Raw genomic sequence first — 17,175 nt, 5'->3', positions numbered from 1 at the left:
GTCTGCAAACAGCAAAATGCGATGCCCCCACCTGCACATCAAATTGATAGTATAAACGTTCCTCCGTTGGTTCGCTAATAATGTTTTGGGGGTTGAGCTGCCGATAGCAAATACTTAGGCCTATGCATGTATCAAAAATTGTTATAATGATAACTGTTTTCTTGCACCTCTTACGTGTTGATTGACACTATACGAATCGAAGTTGGGGCAGGGTGCGTACATTTTTTGTTGGCAGCATTCATGGTATTTTAACCAATCACATCACGCAGACATACTGGAATTTATATCCTTGTGGAGACATTTCTTTGTTCTCGTGTGGTAAAGTTTTTGAGTTTGAAAGTAAAGTTTCAAAATGCTCTTATTTTAACCAGAATTAATTTCCTTGGCTAAAATTTGAACTTAATATCCCTTTCCTAAAACTCTTCCATTTGCGACGGATCAACCCACCTTAGAAATTCCTAGTTTTTGAGTAAATTCAATATATCTATTTCGTGAAAACCTTGTGGGGACGTATTCATCTATAGAAATTGCCCTATGGAGACGTGTGCAATCTTTTGTTCCCTTTTATGTGCACGTCTCCAGAGGGTACCGTGTATCAGATCACCCTAACATGAATATTTATCAAACTATGTGGATGGAAGACATTTAGGTTCTTGCAGTGTTTTCCCTTCAATTAAACTTATCCCAACCAACAAAAATATTTGATGAAAATGGACTCCAACCACAGATCTTGCGATCCATAGTTCATTCCTCTATCCGCTAGGCCACTGTGGCAGCTCAACGAAAGCCGTTCTTTTCAATTCTTTAATGTACATGCATGAGTGAAAGCAATAGTTAGACGTCACTGATTTTTATGAATACACTGTGAACATCGAGCTAGTTGAATAATCACGTTTCATTGACGATGTGTGCTGCAGATAAAAACACCATGGCGCTGGATTCGACGTTGCGCCACGGCCACCTTCGAAGTTGGCACCACCGAAGTTTTTACGACCTTCGGTAGAAGTAACATTTCTATTTTTCTCACGATGGCAACATTGTCATTTGCCACTGGGGCAACTTCTCTCGAAGTGGCCGCGTGGCCTAATGGATAAGGCGTCCGACTTCGGATCGGAAGATTGAGGGTTCGAGTCCCTTCGCGGTCGTTTTGATTTTTAAAACTTTCTTGTTAGGTTTCCAACTTTGCACTCTGTCATTTAAGGTAGACTGTGAGAGTTGAAGGTAAAATAAAATGTGACTGATGTAAAAGTTGTAAATTGATACAAGATAATCTTTACAATATATTTCGGGAATATTTTTTTTCAAATAGAAAGGACATCATGCATCAATATAAAAATAATGGGTCCCATAAAACCCGGTAGGATTTTTTCGCTGATATAATTCTTATAGGAAGGACCTCATAAATATTAGGTTCCACCGATATTCGAACTCGGTCTCACAAGTGCTATAATGACACTTGTACGACTCTTATGAAATAATATTTAAGTAATGGTCGGCCCTCCTGTATTAGTCAGAGGCGGGAAATCCGTCCACCAGTTAAGGAGGAAGGGAGGCTCACTGAAGACGACAAGTATTAGACGGGACACTTCACTTTGATTTGCTCTCAATTAGTTGATGATGTATTACGTGACATCCATTATGAGGAGATTGAAGCTTCATATTACAAAAGAATGGAAGAAAAACAAAAAAAAAGAGGAAAAAAATACTTTTTGAGTTGCAATGTGTACAGTATGAAATAATTAGTGACAATACACATTCATGTACACAATTATACAGAAAAAAGCATGACTTTCAGTACAAATTTATAATAAACATATGAATTAACTTTCTAGATTCTTACCCTGACGTCTTTATGTTGGCTCCCAAAATCAGAAAGATCAGATAGCTAGGTTATTTCACAGGCAGCCATCACATGTGGCAAACAGGCATTACTTTCCAGCTGCAGGAGTCAGCTTGGGAACTAACTCCGAAAACGTGCAAGACTGGCTTTGCAAGTGCAATGTATACAAATGTATACAATGAAAGCCAGTACAAATGCATACAATGTAAGGCCACAAAAAAAGTCTCCAGTTTCTGGTATGCGCGCGCGTCGCCGTAGCCATGCGCGTCGGCAAAATGAAAACGTTTTTTTTTTCAATGAAAGATGATGTCTGAAAACCGCCAAACTCACTGGTCTGACTGGAATCCTGTTGGGGCACAATTTTAACGTGTTTTTAGATTGGGTTATGGTCGAGAATAAGCTTTATGTGGCCTCTCTGGACTCCCATATAATTTGCACTAAGTTTAGTCGGGCACCATTTGCAGTCATCAGCCGACATTTGAAGAAAAAAAATCAGGTAAAAAAAAAAAAAAAAAAGCCGCGTCGCCGCACCATTTTTTGGGCAAGCTCCATACCAGAAACAGGAGACTTTTTTTTTTGCCTAAGCCACTTCCGGCAGACTGTAGGTGTCGTCGAGAAAACGTTTTGTAAATCAGCACGTGTGGGTCAAAATGTCAAATGCAAGCAAAGATTAGTTCACTGGGAAATCCCCAGATGTCCACATATGCAGATTCAGCTGCCCATCGTTAGTTTGATCAAATTACAATTGACCAAGTACCAACTAATAACTAGCCGAAGGTATATACATTCTCGAGACGGTTGTCTCTTACCCGGAATAATTCCAAAGCTTTTTGAAGTTGTGCACAGGCAGTGTACTGCCTACGTTCATAGAAGGCTGCCGGACTTTTGCTAGTCGTTGGGTCGAACCAATCAACATACTCTTTGATTTACAACTGTTTAAAACCAATATTTTTAATGTTTTTTTCCCCATGGCTAATTGTAAGGCACAATTCTTAACGCTCAAGTTAAAGCAATTTTTATGCTCTCCGTTTTAAAATAACGTTTTACTATGCAATGTTGAATATAGGTTACACACATGTATATGATTTTATCTATTTCATTTTAATATTAAAATAATGTTTTATTGTTTTATTACTCCTACTGGGACCCATGGGAGATCAGTTTCTGACAAAAGGACTGAATGGGCCACCCAGTATAAAGAAGAAATAAATAAATAAATAAAACCACGCCATTTTGGAATTTAAACAGACGTGATTTTAAAGTGAAGTCACAGTACTGCTTCAATAAACGGGATTTGTATGACTATAGGTTTTTGTACCCAGAAAAACAGTGGCACTTCTTTTCAATTGGACATAAATCAATACCTATTTACCCGATTAAAAAGATTCTTTCGGTATTGAAAAGCTAATGGAATAATATTTCTAAAAATGTATCGATATTTGCGATACATATTTTCAAAAACTGTGAAAAAAGAGGGCGCTTTGAGTGTTTTTTTTTTTGGGGGGGGGGGGGGGACATCCCGGAGTAAGCAAAGACCTTTTCCACCCAAGAGGAATTCTGTGGGAAGCTGAACCATGAAATATGGCGTATAGGTTTAATTGCCCCCGCCTACGGCTTGTTTGCTCCCATTTCTAGAACTGTGTATAATTTTAACACATATAGCGTACAGACATACAATGGCCTCTGTATATTTTGTGCAGTCTGAATTCATTCCACACAACCTGCTAAAAAAAAATCATTGTTCGGGTAAACTATGTGACTGTATTGTCATGAAATAAAAATTGATGCCTTGCACGGTGAAGGACAAGTCAGCAAAACGTTCAAGTGTTGCTCCATTGATTGTGTTGATTGCGGGTGTGCTTGTTATTCATGGTTGAAAGCGGTTTGCACCGGTTCTTTTCAATACCACACAAACTTGCATAAATATTTGTCGCGACATGGTGTAACCGAAAATATTATATTATGCCTTTAGAAAATGTTCTATTCATGGCAATCATGGGCCCGTATTGGGAATTTTCCAATGCATTATACTCCACTTTTCACGTGTTTATTTTGTCCACTTTCTGACAAAGCCGTATAGTCAGGTGGCATATGGTCGGAATCGTGACCGACTGGTCCAAAGCACCAAACTTGGCAGATAGATTCTTATAGACCTAGAGAAGATATTTAGAAGGGGTGACACCTGAAATTCTTTTGGGAAGGGTGCCTAATTTGCATAAATCTTTAATCCCTGCCGTGTAATATATTTTTTCCCATATTTGGGTATATTTTTATTTTTTTATTTTTTTGAAAAGTGTATTTCGGTGATTCTACTTGCATATTCTTACTTCAATAACATTTTCTAAAGCATGTAAGTGACTGAATAATTACGAGGACATAGTAAATTACCAAAATGGCTACAATTTTACCCTAAAGTTACGCGCATTTACCTGTTCCTCAGATATCATCAACTAGTCTCGCCAAACGTGGGTATTGATGAGCTTCAAATTCACAAAGGTACTTACTGCCATAGTTAACCTAACAAAAATAAGTGGGAAATCATGTGAAAATTGATATCATCTTGATGTTTGGCCCAAAAGACCAAAAAAGGGGAGAAAATGTGGTGTCCGTAAATTGGGCTACTACGGGAAGGGTAACGTGGGGGCTTGAACAATTTCAACAAAATCCCCCCAAATAAGAGATTATTGTTGTTTACAATAATTTTGTCTACGCCAAAACGTTATCTCAACAATAATTTGGGGAATTTCCTTGAACTTGTTCCAGTCTTTCATGTTAGGCAACCCTTCACCTTACTTGTTAGCCCAATTTATGGACACCTCGTTTTTTCCCCAGTTTTTGTTTTCCGGGCTAAATATCACAATGTTCTCATTGTTCGCATGATTTTGCATAAGGTTTCAATAGGGTAACTGTACCAATAAGCTACGTGGTGAATTTGAAGTTCATCAATGCTGATGTTTGGCAAGATTAATTGATGATATCTGGGGACAAGGTAAATGTGCGCAATTTAGGGCATAATAGTAGCCATTTTGGATCGTTACTATGTCCTCATAATTATTAAGTCACTTATATGCTTTGAAAAATGTTATGTAAGTAAGTAGAATCCCCAAAATACACTTTTCAAAAAAATAAAAAAAATTAAATATACCCAAATATGGGAATAAATATATTACACGGCAGGGATTAACGATTTATGCAAATTAGGCACCCTTCCCAAAAGAATTTCGGGTGTCACCCCTTCTAAATATCTTCTCTAGGTCTATAAGAATATATCTGCCAAGTTTGGTGCTTTGGACCAGTCGGTCACGATCTTGACGAAAATTAGATCTAAGCCACCTGACTAGTATACGTACAGTGGGCGTCGACGGTGTGTGCGTAACTGGTTCACGGTAAATCAGATCTATTCCCATCTGCATAGTCGAAGTTAGTGGAGCAGGGAACCAGTTTTTTAAGCTCTATATATTGCAGGGTTTGGGGCAAGTATAGGGCTCTGAACACATGATATTTGAGGCCTCCCGTGTGAGCTTCAGTTTTGCTATTCGTCGAATATATTCAGTTGCCGAACCACAGTATGGCGAACGGACACAATTTTGGAAAAACAGGTGAATGGCATAATGGTGATAATATCACTTCCTTGGAACAAGAAGTGCGTCCAGGTGATAGGATAGAGTTTAGACGGTCTGACATGAAGGATCTTCTAGATTGTATTCGTGGTTTAGTGCGCGCGGAAGGGATGCCTAATTACCCCGAAGAAACTTTACTGCAATCGATACAATCAAAATTTGAAAACCAGTACTCACACTGGGGTATATACGTCGGCGAATATGAAGGGATCGAACACGCCGCCATCCACTTCACCGGGACGAGGATATCAGGCAGTGCAATTAAGGCTATTGCGGACATCTGCGGTAATGAAGGCTACGTCCGAGTACGAGTCAACAACGAACGAGATATTACTAACGAGCCTAAGTGTCCCGAAGATATCGTTTCCTTCGCCATAGAACAAACTAGGTGGCGATTAGTGTTGTCAGCAACAGTGTGTTGGTTAATTCAAAAAAAACAATTCTAAGGAGATAGAGGAACCTGCTTCCGATCAATATGATCTTATTGGCAACAACTGCGAGCACTTTGTTAATAAGTGTCGATACGGAGAACCCCACAGCGATCAGGCCGAAAAGTTGAAACCTTTGGTGGAAACATGGTTTGATGATCTGGTAATTATCTAATTAATTACTTTCTCGGACTTTGCATCTTACTCTCCTAAATTATTATTTATTTAGCCTTTAGGAACATTTATAACTATTAGGTTTTCGGCTGACAAATGTCGTTCGGTACCAAGCGCGCTTACCGGCCTGTACCTAAACGAACATTATCCAAATCCAGTCTTCGACCAAGACTACTACCGCTACAGCAGAAGATAACTCTTCGTGAAAGAATTACGTTTTAATGTAAAAATCCTTTAATACAGTTTCGGATTTTTCCTTATTGTTCATAATAAACTATGCAACAATATATAACAACAAGTTTTAACTTTGAAGACATTTTGCAATATTTACCCTTTTGCCATCTTGGAATTCACTCAAAATGAACATGTTATTCAACTATTTCAAAGTACGATTTGATTCGCAACCTCACGAAATTCATATAATTTTTCAGGCTGGAAAGCATTTTGACGCATGCGTGTTTAGTTGGTCGTGAGACCAACAAGTAACCAGTATTTTCGTACCAATACAACAATTACGAAAGACCATCCATTTCAGAATGGGAGCCTCGTTTTCAAATCCAGAACTGCGCAGATCGATGTTATTGGGTCAATTTGAAATTAACCTATTGTGTGGTCGGTTCAATCAACTTCTGGTTTCAAAGAAAAAAAAACCTTTTCCCTATCTTTGAATAGCCTTGGCCAAAGCGGTTCATTTTGCAAACGTTATTTTCATTTTCAGAGGTACACCCACGGCAATCGTCGCGCACCTTACCCGAGACGTGATGAGATGTGGTTGTGACGGCAGCTGTGTGCATTGACCCTATCTACATGGGATAGCTTTGGTTCTCTGCGGTGGAGTTGCTTGGGTGATTCTTGGAATATTTCAGCAGAAGCGTTTGCAGACACTCTCTGTTCCATGGAGCTGGCATTTTATTTTAATAGAAAAATATACTTGTTTTGTCACTGACGAAAAGTGTGAGCCTTTTGATTATGACTGATGATTGTAACTTTAAATAGGTTATCTGGTAGGACGAATCATTAGCCAAAACATAATCGAAAGAAGATTTAAAATCGTCACCGTGATATTTTCTTGTTAAGTTAGTGCGTATATTTATTAATAAGAAAAATAAATTCGTTAGATGATCTACAGACTATCCTATAATCATCTGTCTCACTTGAAAACGCATCAATATGTGCCAATAATTCTTTGTAGTATATATAATGTTTACTACACCATAATTGTGAGAAAATGCCATTGCGTCGTGGAATGCAGTTTCAAATATCTAACTGATAATGTTATATAAAAAAGTACATCATTAAAAAAAAGAGGCTTAAAGTTGGTAAATACGTGCATTTTCAAAATTTCGATTTTCTATTCCGAACAAATGTAAAGGAATAAAATGTCCTGTAACAAATAAATTTGCTTGTTTGTTTTTGCAGGCCTTTCTATAGTTTTAAAATTTAGTTTTTATATGGCGCACTTCGGATAAAAAATGTGCACATATTTCAGAACGAACTAAGAGCGTTCAAAAGTTGAAATTAATTAATTGGAATGATTATTGGTCATGGGCAGATGTTTTTCGTGCGATGTCTCATTGGAAAGCTCATAACTAATGTAATGCTATAGAAAATTATCCACTCATTGTTTATGAAAGCCTATTTTTCAAGGTGCCACACCCAAAAGCACGTATACTCCAACTTTAAGAATTTGCATAATGGTGGTGGTTTGCGGTAACACGATGTGGATGAAATCTCTTAGTGAGTTGTGTGGTTCTAAGAAGAACCAATAGGTTTAACTCGACGTTTCGAACGTATGCTCTGTTCGTCACCAGGAGACTGACGAACAGAGCATACGTAATTCGAAACGTCGAGTTAAACCTATTGGTTCTTTTCAGAACCACACAAATCACAAAGTAATATTATTCACATGATGTTACCGCAAACCTCCAATTCATTGAAATAAACAACTAAAACATTAAATTGTATAGCAGTGGCCTTTGCTGTAAATAGAAGCATGCATGTTATTATTTACATAACTGTGATGGATTAAGTTACGGGAAATTGTACTTTAGGGAGACACTTGTACAGAACAAAAATTCCTAATTTTAATGACTACCTAAAACCTCGATTTATCCTATTTGTGACACTAACATTTTGCTTATAAGAGTTGAAACATAAGGCTGACATTAAATTGTGTCCTTTATCTACCTTGTCTCCCAAGGGTATAACTTAACAGGTATAGCAAATAATTCCCTCCTGTCAATTGAAACTTTTGGAGGTCAAACGGGGCCAAGTTGTTGACTCTGCGAGCAAGGAGGATGGATGTCTGTCATTTAGGAAGTCAACCACGTAAAAAATTCCGAAAAATAATAATAGATCGGTGCAATCTGCATTAAATGATGAGTTCCCACTGCGAGGAGTGAATAGACGGCCATCTTGATCACAAACAAAGGAAATATTGTAAAACTCAAATCAAACAATCTCAGCTTCGGGTTGTGATTTAGAGTATAACGTATTTGAATGATAAAATACCAGTTATTAATAACATACGGCAATATTGATTCTATAATATTATTACAAAATATACTGACCTTTTTATGTCAATCGTATTTTAAACATTAACACTCTTTAAGGTTTTTTTTCAGTTAAATTGGGGACCGTATCTTATTGCATTTTTGTGTAAATTAGTGCATATAATGTATTAATAAGAAAAAATAAATTCTTTAAGTGATCTTCAGACTAACATATAACCATCTGTCTCACTTGAAAACGCATCAGTATTGGCATATAATTCTTCGAAGTATAATGTTTACTACATCATAGTTATTGTGAGAAAAAAATCCTTTGCGTCGTGGAATGCAGTTTCAAATATCTAACTGATGACGATATATAAAAAGTACACCATTGGAAAAAAAATTGGAATTTAAGGGTTTGCATAATGGATGGGAGGTTTGTGGTATAACACGATGTGAATGATATGTCTTTGTGAGTTGTGTGGGACCAAGAAGAACCAATTGGTTTTAACTCGACGTTTCGAACAGTATGTTCTGTTCGTCATCATGAGACTATCTTCCCATGGTGTTACCGCAAACCGCCCCTTCATTGAAATAAACAATAAAAACAATACACTGTATAGCAGTGGCCTTTGCTGTAAATAGGAGCATGTTATTATGTACATAATTGTGATAGATTACATTACGGAAATTGTACTTGTACAAAACAAAAATTCCTAACTTTAATGACTTTCAAAAAGCCTCGAATTATCCTATTTGTGACACTAACAATTTGCCTATAAGAGTTGAAACATAAAGTTGACATTGAATTGTGTCCTCAAGTTAACATGTCCCCCTAAAGGGAACATGAACATGAATTTGCTGTATATTGGCAGTATGTAAATGAGTAATTGACAATGTAATCATTTAGTTCATTGTAGAGTTACCGTTATAGAATGTTATGTACATATATACCCTTTCCTTACTGTATTCAAAAATGGATAAGAATTTGTGGGATTACATTTGTTTAGGCCGGTAGTTTTAGGAAAAGTGTTATACAAATCCTAATATGGAATTTTCATCAGCCCGACGCAAATTCCTATTTGTGAATAGTTTCATTGCGGAGCTCTCTATAGTGTCAGATTCAAACCAGCCAGCTAATCCTGGCAAGCTTGGTGGTCGAGTAGTAAGACGTCTGCACTAGAAGCAGAAGGTCGTGAGTTCGAGTCCCGACCGGGTTTTAACACACTGGGTATAAAGTGTTTATATGTCGGTGGAGGGCAAAAACCTTAAAGTCCAGTCGAATCACCCCGACGCAAATTCCATGTTATTAATTGTTATTATGTCATACATTATTACTACGTGTTTAACAGGTATAGCAAGTTAATATTGTACCACTCAAATCCTTGAAACAATCCCAGCTTCGGGTTGTGATTTAGAGTATAACGTATTTGAATGATAAAATACCAGTAATTAATAACAGACGGCAATATTGATTCCATAGCATGAAAATACAATATTTTAACAACTAAAATTAAATAGTAAGCCTATTTTCGCCTAGTGATTTAGCGTGTATTTCTAAATAAAAGACTAGCAAATATAGTATATATTTGTTTCGGCTTGTTTTACTTTTGCTCGATTTCCTCCACTGAATCACAATAAAATGGACGGGGGAGTTCATTGTGCTCCCATCCAAATTTCCATTAAGGTTAGTCGCTTTTCCTAAGTTTTAGCAGGAATTATGGCTGATCCGAATTTCACAATTAACGTTCATTGTTTTGTTTTTGAGTTGCACTGCAGTAACCAAAAAATGGCAACACTGTTCATAGACAGTATTTTTTGCCTAATATTTACATTTTCGAAGAGGTTAATTATTTCCAAAATGGATTAGGCCTATGTATTTTAAAAGGATGTTGCACGATATAATAATGCAAACTTATCAAACATATGCACAGTATAACAGCTGTTTGTAAACTTACCAAATTGTATTGTAACGTGATTGTGTTGTTTTATTTGTAAATCTGCTCCCATAGTAACCATGGACCACCATTCACAATGTTACTTTGATACCATATTGACCCCCTGATAAAAGTTAGGCCACAAAACTTACATGCTGAACGGCTGAAGCATTCCGTAAATATTAGACCTACATATACAAACAAGTTATTGTGCGCGTAGGGTATGATAGTTCACACTAAACTGAAACCAAACGTTTCCTCAAAACCCACCACACACTAGCCCAGGTTGGACGAAGTTTTCATTGCAATACGACTAACGTCTAGGGCAAGAATTCTCTACATGAAACCATCCAACATTTTACCAGAGTTTTGTTATGTTTTACCTCGTTATAGAAGCTTATTTCACGCCTACATACTCAGGAAAATAAAGTCTAAAGCAGCGTTAAACTTGTACGTGTTTGTAGTCTCTTTTCATCAGTTTATTCCAGAGTCGTACGTCATGTACAATGTACGTGCGTACGAAAGCGCGTACGCACGCTTGCGCCCTCATTTGTTTAGTTTTGGTTGGAACCGTGACGTCACTCCAGTCAACCGATGTCGCGAAAACGCTCAACAATGACCAAAGCCGAAACGTGTTTCTGGTAACTCGCGCGAAAACACGCTCGGTCATTGGATTAGCTACCGTGCGCACTGCATATTCATGCTGCATAGTCTGGCCCCCGGACCAGACGTGATATGAGCGTCGAGAATAATTGTCCGGCTTAGGGAACCAGACTACACGCTGCACAGACGGTAGCAGACCAGTAAATAAACTGCCATAGACCCCAATGGTAAATGCTCCCACTTCAAAAATTCGGGAAAAATACTCACAACTCTCCAAGGTGTTTGAGACACACATCAAATTAAAGCTTATTTCATCATCTTTCATTTTCTGTTCAATTTACGGGGGGTCAACTGATGACTTTTAGGAGACATTTCAACCTGAAGACGATCACCCCGGAAAATAGTCCTGAAGCCCATCGCCATTTTGAAAAACGATGCCTACACTCCATTGCAAAATAGAGCGCTTTTAGGGTCCAAATTACATCCAATTTACACAGAACTGCAAGCTCCCAGTCCTGTGCACGGCTTCCACCCATATTTTTTACAAACCCTCAAGTTCATGGCCCACAGCATGCTCAAATACTGAAGATTTTGAGGGCATGCAAATCGCGATTTGGCCGGCGCAGGCAATTTCGGACCGATTTACTGGTCTGCACCCAGACGTAATGTACGACTAGAATAGACTCGGCGGTGAGAAACTGATGAAAAGAGTCTACAAACACGTACAAGTTTAACGTTGCTTTCGAGTTTATTTTCCAGATTAAGGTCGATCAGCATCGCATATGGAATTCCTGAACCCATCAGCCCAACAGATAAGGACACATAGAATACTACGACGTAAAAGTTAGCTTCCCCAACAAGGTAAAAATATTGAAATTATTGGTCAGAAATGTTTTCGTTCAGTTTTGAGCACTTTTTACCCAGGACTCCCTCCGTAACGTAGGGAGGAAAGGGAGTCCACCAGGGCTAACCACACACGAGAGCTACGTGGTGAGCAAAATATCATTCCAGGCCGTCTGTGCAGCACGTAGCACGTGAATTGTTTCTGAGTGTTCTGCCTCGCGAGGCCGTGAGGCTATCTCCCCTATTTGATTTATTTCGCTTCGTGAGACGAAAAACTCACCGTGTGCGGTCTGCTGAGCTAACGGCCGTGCATGACTTGTTGCATGCTCAGCACGCGTGTGGGGCGGGCTTGAACGAAACGTAATACATGTTTACTAGCTGCGGACAGTAGCTCATCAAATCGTCGAGTCTCTCCGTTGAGTTAGTTAGTTAGTGAGTTAGTTGGTTAGTCGGCTCGTAACAAATGTTCAACGCATGCACCGGCTGACGCCGAACGGAGGACGAATTGAGATGCGTACTGTTTTGTGCTAGATGTGACCTGGTATGGCGAGGCAAAAAGCGTATAACTACACACGATACGTCATAATATACGCTAATCTCATTGTCAAAGTGCCGTAATAATTCGTTGGATGTGCTATCTCAACTTACATCCTTTTACCAAAACAACCCTTTTTAGATAATTATGTTTGTGATACCTGATGGTAATTAAATGATTCAACTTATTTAAATTGCGGGGTTTTTTTCTTCAAAATACAATAAAAACAGGAAACTGACATTTCTACTCTATGTTTACAACGTTATTTACATCCTGTGGTTAGTTAAATTGATGGTAAAATAAAAAAAAATAGAAGGCATTGAGCTATAACACTAAATTTTCTTGAAATGCGTTGTTTTCAAGTTACACTCTTTTGCCGTGAGAGGTCACCACTAGGCCCTATGGCTATGTTTGAATGAGGAAATTGTGGGTTATCAATTTTGTTCGACCGACAAATGTTGGAGTAATCGTACTTTTACCTTGCCTCTAAAAAGTTAGTTTTACCACTGAACTCAGGGCGAACATACCATCCTCTTTGGCCTTGAGTGTGCACCAACAAGGAGTGATTTCTTTCAAGGTATCGTTCAGTTTCTCTTCCGTGATGTTGAACACTTGGAGAACATCTGACGTGGAGACTTTATATGTGGAAGACCCTTCTTCAGTAGTGGTAAGTTCAACATAGTTGTCTCGCAGTGTAAAATATATGACTGCTACAATGTATCTACAAAAGATACATTGAGTCAAATGATTTTTCTAATTTATATTCAATTAAGAGCAGCTACTTGTTTATGTTGGGTGAATTTTTTTATATAGGTTTTCTCGGTCAATTTCGGCAAATGAGCAGCCAATTTAACCACTACGCTATTCTATTTCGCGCGAAATCAAATGCTACTGAAAAGGGTCATTCGATTTCGTTTTATGACCAGTCAAATGTACTGTTGTGTCATTCGATTTAACAAAATAATCATGCAATTTAACAATTCAACAAAGCAGCATTCAAATTCGCAGGAGCTTTTTGAGGCGTGTGTTTAGTCATTCAAATTTCGCGCGAAATCTAAAAAACGCTTTGTTAAATTTTTGTTTCCTTAAGAATGTTGAAGGCATAAATACGGTTCACTTTTTGTCACTTGAGTCACTTTGCCAATGTACTTCGAAGACGAGCTTTCGCTACAGTTTTACACGCATATTTCTAGAAATGGCAGCTCGTGGTTGCTACGCTAGAGTGGCCCAGGTAGATCGAGAAAGGTTAATTGAGGCCTTCGAGGGAAACGAGCAAGACTACCTTCAGCTTGCGGTCAATTTGAACATCAACAAGTCCACAGCCAGATCAATTGTTGCAACATATTTGAGGACTGGAAGGCGAGAGACGCTGGCAAGAGGAGGAGCAACCCACAGCAAGATGGATGATGACATGCGAAACCATCTGCAAGGCATCCTTGACGCTAATCCCGTCTTGACACTTCAACAAATGAAGGCTAGTTTGAGTGAGCATCTGCCAGAGAAGCCCCAGGTTTCTACTGCCACCGTAGCCAGGGCCTTGGATGGGATGATGATTACACTGAAACTAGTGGAGGATGTCCCTGATGCAAGAAATTCCCCTGAAGTTCTTGATTAACGCGTCCAGTATGGTGAGTGGTTCCTGCAGCATGGTGTTCTGGCGCATCTAGTCTTCATTGACGAGATAGGTTATAACGTCTGGACTCGACGCTCCCAGGGTAGAGCTCCACGAGGGATCGCTGCAAGACGAGTCGTCGACAGACAACGAGGGAGAAATTGCAATGTCACCTTCGCTGTTTCTAGTGAAGTAGGCTTGGTGCACCACCGAATCGCATTCGAAACTGTGACGCGAGAGAGATTCGAGGAGTTTCTTGCGGACACAATTCAAGAGTGTGATGCAGTTTTCCCAGACGACGAACCCATTTACCTCATATACGACAATGCGAGGCCTCACGTGCGAGCCCAACTCCCTGAAGGTGCCAACCCAATGATCCAGCTGAAGCGCCTCCCTCCCTACTCCCCATTCCTGAACAGCACGGAGATGGCAAACTCTGCATTCAAGGCTGCAGTTAAACGCATCCTTGGGTTACCTGAGTGGCAACAACGTGTCGGAGACAGACAGGCTGCCCAGCAAGCAGGAATGAACATGCAGCAGTGGAGGTGCGATCTCCTTCAACAAGCAGCCATCCAGAGCGTTGATGTCATCACCCAAGTGAAGTGCATGCAGTGGTACAACCATACCCAAACATATATGCCAAGATGTCTGGCACGCCAACAGATTGATGGTTGAGGAAGAAACAACATAAACAATAAAAAACCAGGAAAAACATAAAGAAACACCCCATTCAAACACAATACAAAATTAGGTCTTGGTCAGTTAACCAATAAAGATCCCCCCCCCCAAAAAAAAATGAAGAAGAAAACAAAGAAGAAGAAAAAACCTCATTGGCCCCATGTAAAGTCTACTGGAAGCATAAATAAAGAAAACAAGGTTTGCCTGAATTAAAGTGAAGATACGAAACAGTTGCCTAGTACAGTTTATCTGTTTATTCGTATTTCTTTAGTCGTACTTATTTGAATTCTCTTTAAGCGAAATTGATTGCCTCTTTACGAAATTGAAAAAAAAAAAATCAGTAAAATCTCCAGTCGAACCAGCTTTGCTAAATTGAATGATGATTGTGTGTCACGAAAAAGAATGACGATATGCTCAATTGAACACAGTGCTAAAGGAATTTGAATGCCTCAAAACGAAATTGAATGGCCGAATTCTGAATTTGAAACGCAGTAACAACTGGAGAGGCAAAATAGCTTCAATTCGGACGCACGAAAATTAAATTGGCTGCTCATTTGCCGAAATTGACCGAGAAAACCTATATTATAGTGTCCTAGAGCAGTTACGTACATACAAACATGCATTTTAAACTGCATTGTTTAACTCTATGCTTGCTCAGTGCAGATAACGATGGTGGAACATTTTACCTTGAGGTAAAAAAATAAAATTGATAACTTCAATGTGAAAACAAAACCAACAATATCTTGCAATCTCGAAAGCACGGTTTGGATATTATTTATGGATAGTTGAATATTAATGAAAATATATATATCAGTAATATTATTATTGTTTTATTCTTTCTATCTTTGACAATGACACACTTATGGATGAATATGGATGTAAACATATGCTATATCAAATTTAGAGTAACTGTATTCGAAACGTCTTCCAAACGTCCCCATATGCAGATTAATAACGAGTTAATTGTCAAAACTCGGTGCCAAAACAACCAAGTGCGTGTCAATACTACACGTGACAACGGGGAGTTGGCCTGGGTCTGATCTTTGCCTCAGAAATTCTGGGTCAAACGTTCAACCAGGGTTAATAGAGTGCCACTCAAGATGCCTGTTAGCTATGTCTCGATATGGAACTTGTGGAGCATGAGTTATTTTGACAAACAATGACGGAGTAATTAAAACTTATGTACAAATGTACTGACAATTTCAAACTGTCGCACACAACAGAGTTAAACTTGTATAGCTTTTATCCCCTAATATGACGATCACGCTTCCTCCGATTTTGTCAAAATATAGCAACATTTCCAACACCTAAACAAGATATTATTTTAGAATTTATTATCAAATGCATTAACATCTTTGTCAGCCGGAAACCTATAGTCCTACAGTCCTATAAATGTAACCAAATAATAATAATAATAATAATAATAATAATAATAATAGTAAAGTCTTATATAGCGCACGCATCTACCAACAGTTAGGTACTCAAAGCGCTGGTAATTGTGTCTATTTTGAAAGACAGGTAATTTAAGTTTCTGAGAAATATGAGACTCATTATGTAGCACCTTTAGAAGGGTTTACAAGGTAATTGGATGTAACATTATAAGCAGTAAAATTAATGCCTAAGGAAAAACAAGTCATAAAGTAAATTTTGATGAACTTATTTTAAGATGGATTCACTGAAGCGTCAGCATAGGGGTCAGGAGAAGCCAGGGGCTTTTATTCCTCCCCCTATCCCATTGCCTATATCCCCCGTATTATAGTCACAACCATGCTGCATTATTTAAGTTGCGACTTGCCAAAAACAAAGAAGGTCATGTTCCAATCTCTTAGCCAGGGCTATGGCTAGGCATTTGTCATGTAATGTGGGCACAGGCTGAGAAAAGATGTAGCCACAGCTCTGGCCAAGTTCGCGCAAGGACTATAGTTGACCAATGGTTAACCTATAGGGTGCAGACCAGTAAATCGGTCCAAAATTGCCTGCGCAGGCCAAATCACGATTTGCATGCCCTCAAAATCTTCGGTATTTGAGCATGCTGTTGGCCATGAACTTGAGGGTTTGTAAAAAAAGCTTTATGTGGCCTCTCTGGACTCCCATATATTTGCACTAAGTTTAGTCGGGCACCATTTGCAGTCATCAGCACACATTTGAAGCAAAAAAATCAGGTAAAAAAAAAAAAAAAGCCGCGTCGCCGCACCACTTTTTGGGCAAGCTCCATACCAGAAACCGGAGACTTTTTTTTGGGCCTAATGGTGCTTGCCCGAACTTGGCCTCTGTACTCTGTTTGACAATAGCCAAAGTTTATAATATTTAAAATGGCTCAATTAATGTCACGGGGCTCAAAGAAGTCGAGAGTTTCTTGACATTGACCCTCCTGCTATTTAAACAGTCACAGACAGTCAAAATATTCACCTCC

At 38.7% G+C, this 17,175-nt stretch overlaps 1 non-coding gene across 1 annotated transcript; it reads left to right on the top strand.

Annotated features, from left to right (window-relative positions):
- Nucleotides 1-1,072: 1,072 nt before the first annotated feature.
- Nucleotides 1,073-1,145, top strand: Trnar-ucg. Its single transcript has one exon. It is a non-coding gene; the product is annotated as a tRNA-Arg (tRNA).
- Nucleotides 1,146-17,175: the final 16,030 nt, after the last annotated feature.

Source organism: Patiria miniata, unplaced genomic scaffold (assembly GCF_015706575.1).
Source record: "Patiria miniata isolate m_02_andy unplaced genomic scaffold, ASM1570657v1 HiC_scaffold_1, whole genome shotgun sequence".
In the NCBI taxonomy this organism is placed as follows: domain Eukaryota; kingdom Metazoa; phylum Echinodermata; class Asteroidea; order Valvatida; family Asterinidae; genus Patiria; species Patiria miniata.
The sequence above is the reverse complement of the archived record's forward strand: the minus strand, read 5'-3'. Positions and strand labels throughout refer to the sequence as shown.